Below are 7,484 nucleotides of genomic sequence, written 5' to 3'. Positions count from 1 at the left end.
AATTCCTTCTCATGGGTTTCTTTCCTTCCTCCTACACATCATATTTTTTCAAGGTTGACTTCTGTGTCAGAAGATTGGTAACGCAGATTTCTGTAGGAAACATCATTTTAATGTAGGCAAAATGGAGTGGAAAAGTTGTAGAATTTTGTTCTGGATAATTTGAATTTAATGTACAGATTCCCAGATGTCCAGAGTAGCTCTCTCTTACTAAATAAAAATGGTTTTGTATTAAAAGAAGCACAGTAAATGAGATTTTTAAAAGCTTAAGTAATAGTTTCAAAATACTTGGAATGTTGAAATATTTTATAGCATCAGTTTGCACAATCCTATTTCTTCTCAAAACCTTCAGATTTTTTTCATGAAACTGACTACTGTAGAGAATATAGTTGAAAAGTCTGTTTTAAACTGGAAAACAATTTTTGATCACTGCATATAATGGTTTTATTTCATTATTTGGTTGACATTTGGTTGGTTTGGTTGGACATCAATATGGTTTTATTTCTAGCATTTATACGACTGTTTTCTTAGAGAAGAAAGACTTCTGAAATAGGTACATGAGATCAGTACATGTCAGATAAATTTATTACTTCAAATTGTGTATCCTTCTCATGGGGTTTACGGCTTAAGTTCTGTAAAGAGCTTTGATACAGCTCCTAAAAAAAGGAAAATAATTTGTTTGGACTTCGTCCTTTTATTCAGTATGGAGTTGTCTTTTATAGGTTGTTTGTAGGTGCTATACAAGTGCTTTTCTTTAGATAACAAACAGCAACAGTGAAGTTTTTGAAAATGATGAATGTTTAAGAAGTCGTGCTCAGTGCTGCTGTTAAGCTCTTCAGAATCATTTTTTCTTGGTAAGTCAGATAGATTGGTCTGTCATCACAAATCAGTGTTCTCATTGGAAAAGTAATAAATAATCACAGAATGTTGAGGTGGGAGGTGCAGGAAGGGACCTCTGTGGAGATCATCTCATCCATCCTCCCAGCTCCCAGCAGGACCAGCTAGAGCAGGTTGCTCAGGGCCATGTCCAGCCAGGTTTTAAATATTTCCAAGGGTGGAAAGACTCCACAGTCAGCCTGGACAAAGCTCTTCATGCTGGATCACCCCTAACATATAAAATCTCTATTTTCTATGTAGCGGTGCATGGGGTTATTCTTCCCCTGCTGCAGGACTTGGCATTTCCCTGTGCTGAATGCCCAGGATTGCTGTTGGCCCATTTCTTCAGCCTGTTGGTGTCCCCCTGAGTGGTCACACAGCCATCTGGTGTGTCAGCTTGTCCTTCAGCTCTGTACCAGAGATGGCTTTTTGGGTAGTGGTAGTTTCAGCATCTATAGCTCAAGCCCAGCTCAAGTTCAGCTGATGAATTGTGTTAAAAATGCATTTGTGCATCAGGTTGTGAGTCTGTCATGTTGCAGTTCAGGTATTTTTGATTGTTCAGGAGTTTAGGTCTTGGTCCATCTTACGTTCCAGTTGATCAGCAGGTGTGTTACTGTTGGTTTTTATCTTTAGTCAGTAAGCTTGGATCATTTTAGATCAGAGGCAGACTAGGTTAAGGCAAAATGTGAGGCCAGCCACTAGAAAACCTGGCAGGGATTGCAGGGTGGTTGTGCAAATTGCACAGTGTTTTCCCAGGTGTGTTCATGGCTGGAAATGCAGAATGGCAGAGAGTGTGGAAGGCTGGGTTGTAGAAGTCCAGATAAAACTTGTTAGTAATGACTTGTGGCAAAGATATTTCACTGTAAGCTACAGTGGTGTTAGAAATGCAGCAAATTCAACCCCCCCTGCAGTAGCCAGTGGCTGTGGCAGAGGAGGATGGCTGAACCCTGAGCAGTAATAACTTAAAGTGCTGCAGCTAAATCTGGCAGTGTTCATCTCTGGTGCGTGTGCTAGCAGGGAGCCTGTCAGGCAGTCATTAGCTTTGCAAATTCACATTAAGCGCTTGCTGCTCACAGCCTTCTCTGTGTAAAATACCTCAAAGTCCTCAAGTTTTCTTGGTAGTCTTCGGAGATATTTGCCTGCTTTCTTAAAAAAAATTGTTTGAAATCCAAACAAGGTGAGAAATTGAAATGACCATTTAGAGCACTGTAATTTCTGTAGATGTCCTTTACAGTTGTCACTGTGTTTGAAAATGTTACCTAAGATGCCTTTAAAGTTCACAGAAGTCCCTTTAATCATAAGCATATGGTTATTGAATGTTTTGGGCTGTACTCTGCTGTCTTCCATCCTGAACTCTGTTCACAGTTCTTTTAGTTGAAATGTTGTCTGTATTTTTTTCTGTTAGAATTCTTGTTGGAATTTTTATCACCTCAATATATTTTACTCCAAAACACTTTATTTAGGATGTATGTTTGCTATATTTTACATAGCAAATATGGTGGTTTTGAGCATTACTCTTTTTGATATTAAAAAAATAGTATAAAATCATGTTTCCACCATTCTACAAAAAAAACCTGCATCTGTTACTGTGATTGAGAGCTTGTAGTTCCTAATGTTGTGGGATTTGATGACTAATACTGATCCATGATATAGCAGTCTGTCACTATCTGTTACCAAGATAAATTTCATAAAAGAGAGGAAAAAAACCTTTAGGGAGCCTATTTTGTCATCTTTCAAATATTAAGTTTTACTGTAATGTTAATTTCCAAGTGACATTGCTACACATACTACATTCATAAAAATTAACAATTTAACAGCTTTTTTTTTTAATTGGGACCATGTAGAAGTATGAAAAATAGCTTCAGTGTGGGGTGGTAGGATGAGTGCATTGCAAACAGGCATAATATAAACTGTTAGAACCTTTAAGTTTTTTCTTCAAGTTTACCTGATCTGCCTCCAGAACTGGAATGTAGCTTTCTTGAGAGAGTAATGGGAAGTGTTTCACTCTAATGAAATGTTGCATTTTGATGTGTTTGGTGTGCTGTTGTCTGAGAGATCTGCAGTTAGTGTTTGTAGCAAAGTATTTATCATTTTAGCTACAAAGTCTATAAACCAGCAGGTCTTTATGTCTGTGCTCTTTGATGAAGGTGTAGTATTCCTAATGATATTTAATTTCCAAGATCAAGGAAGGCTCATAAAGGTGTTTCACTTGGCTTCTTACAGTCAGTACCAGGCTCATGTAATCAAAATTTTTCAAGGGAAGTTAGCTAATACTTTGTCCCGTGCAGTTTGCAGACAGCTCAAAAGGTGTTAGATGTGCTTTTTTCCCTTTCTTTCACACGGACTAGAGATTGAGAGCTCCCTCTTCAGCCTATCTGAACCTTCATTCAGCAAGGCAGAGGGCTTAGAAGCTGGGTGATAGGGAAAAGTGGAGGAGAGACTTGGTTTTCTTAGCAGCTCTGAGGTCAATTACTGCATCAGTCTGAACTACATTTGCAGGTTTTGAGACAGGATTTCTTCTAGGCAAACAAAGCTTTCTGGAAATTTTGCATATGTCTGCTAATAACATACTCTGAGAAATACAGTAACTCACATGTGCTAGAGCTCGTTATCTGTTATTTCATACTAATAAAAATTATAACTCTGCGTATAAACCCTGTATAATATATTAATAGTGGGGTTTTTTCCCCTGCCATTGTAATATGTCTGACAGTTTGTATTCATAAAGTTGAAGACAGGGATTTCCCAGTCTTTTACTGAGTAGCTGATTGGCCCTTGCTTTGTTTCAAGATGTTCAGGCATACACATGACAGCTCTGGAGCAGAATTTTGGGCAGAACATCCTTGTTACATCTGTTGTGTGCATGACTGACATAAAGAAAAATGTCTGGGAGGGAGAACGTAAAAAGATAATCTGCTCAAAGGCCTGCTGAATGGCAAAAAAAAATATATATATGTAGTAAAATGGAAGATATTTATATGCTAATATATCAGATACTGAGAGCTTCAATACTGCATGTTGACCTTTATTTTAGCACACTGTGTGGGAATGCAATAACAAAGAATTGAAAGTACTTCCTGTAGGACTGATTATATTTGAGTGCTGTCTCTGCAAGTGGTATCATGAGATTCAAATATGAATTTGTGACCAAAAGTGTTGATTTTTAGCACTACTGTAAAAATTGCAGAAAACCTACCCACAGCAGAAAACATGAAAAGAATTTTTTTTTCTTAAAAAACAAAAACAAACATACAAAATAACACCCAAACAACAACAAACCCTAAAACACAACAGATAAAAAGACCAGACGAGACCCCAGACACCTGTGTTGAATAAGCTTAATGCTTGGAGAGAGGGGAGTTGTCCTGTAGAATTTGATTTTCTATATTGGAGCTACACTGTATTGAGCCTTAAATGTATTCATGTGTGTCAGTTGTTGCATACATACCCTTATTTTATTTGATGTGTTCAGAAATTATTCTGGCTTTATCTCTAATATGGATAATTATATTCTGTTATCTTCTGGCACATTCTTCTTGCTATCTGACAATAGTCACTGGAATCTGTTGCCCTGTTGTCTTGATGGTATTCTCCAGGCAAAAACTGACATTTTTACAGGTAGGAACAGGAGGATGTAACTTGGATTTTTTTATAGCTGGAGCACTAGATTATTCATTTTTCTTTTCATCTTCATTGTTGTGCATTTGGCTCTGTTTACTATATGCTTGCTTCATAACCAGGCTGTTTATATTCTTTGTAAGTTGCATTGAAGTCCTCAGATGTCTATTTGTTAGTATTTTTTTTTCTTCAGATACTTTCATGTTTAAAAAAAGTCTCGTCTAAGAGAGAGCCGTTTTTTGCATCTTTTAGACCCCACATGTTTATTTGTGTTTAGAGCACAGACGACCTGGAATTAGTAGCAGGTTGGGATTAAGTAATGCAGAAGAGTTGATTCACAAGGTAACTACAATTGACCTAGTGCAGGAGCGTGAACTACAGGGTAATGAAGTTCCTCATCTCACAGGAGGGATTTTATGGTAATGCTCACCACCAAAAAGTGACCTGTTAAAGTTCCAAGGGTTTTGTGTATTGCTTAAGAACAAAGGAGCATCAGAAGTATGGAAATTTGGTGGTTTTTATAGTGAAAGCAATTTATTAGAACAGGCATTCAGAAGTCTTGCATCACAATCAAATAAAATCAGAATTGTTAGACAGAAATAAATGCTGGGAGACTGTCATTTTGCCTTACATAAACAAGTGTTGTCTTAATAAAAGCTGCTCAAGTGAAGCCATTAGGTGAAAGGAGATGCTTTGTACCATAAAATGCAAAACACAGGCCAAAGAGAAAGCTCAGTTTGATTCGTCTTTTATTACGTGTGAATAGGTTGTCTACTCTGTAGAAACAGACTTGGTAAATGCTTTGTTTTGCCAAAGACTAAAGTGAGCACTTAAGTAGGGCAAGATAATTGTGGAGGCTGAAAAGTTTCTTTATATCCATCTTCCTTGGTGCGAATGTTGAGGAAATATTTAACAGAGCTCCATTCTGTTCCTGGGGTGAAATGAGGTTGTTGAGGAGGCTGAGAAGGGGTCAGACATAGGGTGCTGGCACAGCAATTAATACTTGTACAAGGAGCTTCCCTTGAAGGGCCAGACAATGTCACTGAAAAACCACAAGGAATTGAGAAATGCAGGAGCTGAGCTATTGACTCAGATATGCAAATCTCATTAAGATGCTGTTCTGGAGAACAGTGGGGTGGCAAATGTGCTCATCTTGTTAAACTGCTGCTGGAGTGTAGGGATGAAAAGGAATTGAGGAGGTGATTCAGGGAAGTGGGATTTGGTTAGTCTTCCCTACCAATAAAACTGGTTGCAGCAGTAAATTTTAAGGTGGTTATAAACCAACTAAATTATGTTTGGTAAACTGTTTACATAGTAGAGTAAAATTCTTTAGGCCTCTGAACAAATTAACAGATAAAAGAGTGCACTATTAGATTAATTATCCTTCCTGAGACTCCTAAAGAAAATATCCTGTTAAGGTAATTTTAAAAAATAACCAGCAACAACAAAACAACGAAAAACCAACACAACCCCAAGTAATTTTTGGGCATAAGTGAAAACCGTGTAATTAAAAGAAGAAAATATGCTAAGAATAACTGCTCTGAATTTGTTATTAGAAAAGCCCATTGTTAATAGGGGAAAAAAAGAAGAGTGTGCTTCTTGGTCTGGTTGTGTATCATGTTTCCTTAAAAAGACTGTTATCAAAAGCACTTTTTTGTGCTCTTAGAAATGTAAGTATCTTTTCCCTGTGAGCAATCTTTCTGAAAGGAGAATTAATGAAACATTATCACAAGACTTGAGATTCAACACTCGGGGTGTTTATTTCTACTGAAGTGAAACCAGCTGATTTCTCACTCAGTGTTTCAACTGGTGCATCTCATTAACATCCCAGAGTAGGGATAGAAACCCAGGATCCATCTCAGTTAAAAAGTCTACCAGTTGTCCTTTCTAAAACTGATCTGAGGTCAGGTCCTTAGTTTAAGCAACGTAGAGAAGTTCCTGAGTTGATTTGTATTGTTTCTCATAAAAGAAGTAAGAAATATCTTGGTTATTATTTTTTTTCTTCATTGTTTATTAAAGTGTGTTCACAGCCTTGAAAGAACAGGCAGAGATCCAAACAAAACTCCAGAGGTCCTCGGGCAGTTCTGAAGAGCCCAGCTGGGCAACTTTGTGTCAGCTGGAAGTTGTCCTTGTCATTTTTATGGTGATCCATGGAAAGACTCATTTGACAACTCTGAAGCATTTCTGAGTTTGAACACTTTACCAATTTGGCATGACTGGGGAAGGCAAATAAGAGGTGTAGGTTTGACTGCAGTGTGTATCAAAAGGGACTAATAAGGCCTTTTTATAGTTCGTTTTGCTTGGTGTTCAGAGAGGGAAAGTGTAGAACAATCCATTGAGAAAAGTGACAGGAGACCAGGAGAGATGAGCTGCCTCTCAAAGGGCACCTAACCTTAAATTAGATGTCCTCTGCCCAGGGAGGTGGTGGAGTCACCCTCCCTGGAGATGTTCAGGGAACAGCTGAAGGTGACATGTGGTGCCATGGTCAAGTTGACCAAGTGGTGTTTGGTCTCAACAAATGGTTGAGATGATGTTTGGACTCCATCATCCCAGGGGTCTTTTCCAACCTTAATGAATTGTTGTTTCTGTGAAGGTGGTCTGGGCTGAACAGTCTGGAAGAAGGTCTGATAAGTGGCCAGCATTTACATAAGGGCAGTAAATCCCCATTTCCTGAGGAGAAGTGGGAATGGCAGAGGCTCAGGTGAGCAGACTTCTTGCTCCATGGGCTCTGTTAGGGCAGAAGAAATTTGTTCTGCCCTTACTGAAGGTGCTGCTCTCTGAGCCTGGTCTGGGGGCGTGGTGAATCACAAGTTTGGGAGCTCCATAGTCCACAGGAAAAGAGCCTAAATCTGTTTGAGGGGAAGTACTTTGTGAAGGATGGACCTGGATTAAATTAGTGTTTTGTTTTTAAAAACAACAAAGCAATTCTTGTTTTATTGGGAATTTTATTTACAAACAAAAGACTTTTTTGGCTTCAAGACAGAATTGCTCAG

At 38.3% G+C, this 7,484-nt stretch overlaps 1 protein-coding gene across 1 annotated transcript in view; it reads left to right on the top strand.

Annotated features, from left to right (window-relative positions):
• Nucleotides 1-7,484, top strand: part of KDM6A (lysine demethylase 6A) — a 119,079-nt gene that overhangs the window by 84,140 nt on the left and 27,455 nt on the right. The gene's annotated exons all lie outside the window — the stretch shown is intronic.

The sequence above is a fragment of the Geospiza fortis genome, unplaced genomic scaffold, assembly GCF_000277835.1.
Source record: "Geospiza fortis unplaced genomic scaffold, GeoFor_1.0 scaffold159, whole genome shotgun sequence".
Taxonomy (NCBI): domain Eukaryota; kingdom Metazoa; phylum Chordata; class Aves; order Passeriformes; family Thraupidae; genus Geospiza; species Geospiza fortis.
The sequence above is the reverse complement of the archived record's forward strand: the minus strand, read 5'-3'. Positions and strand labels throughout refer to the sequence as shown.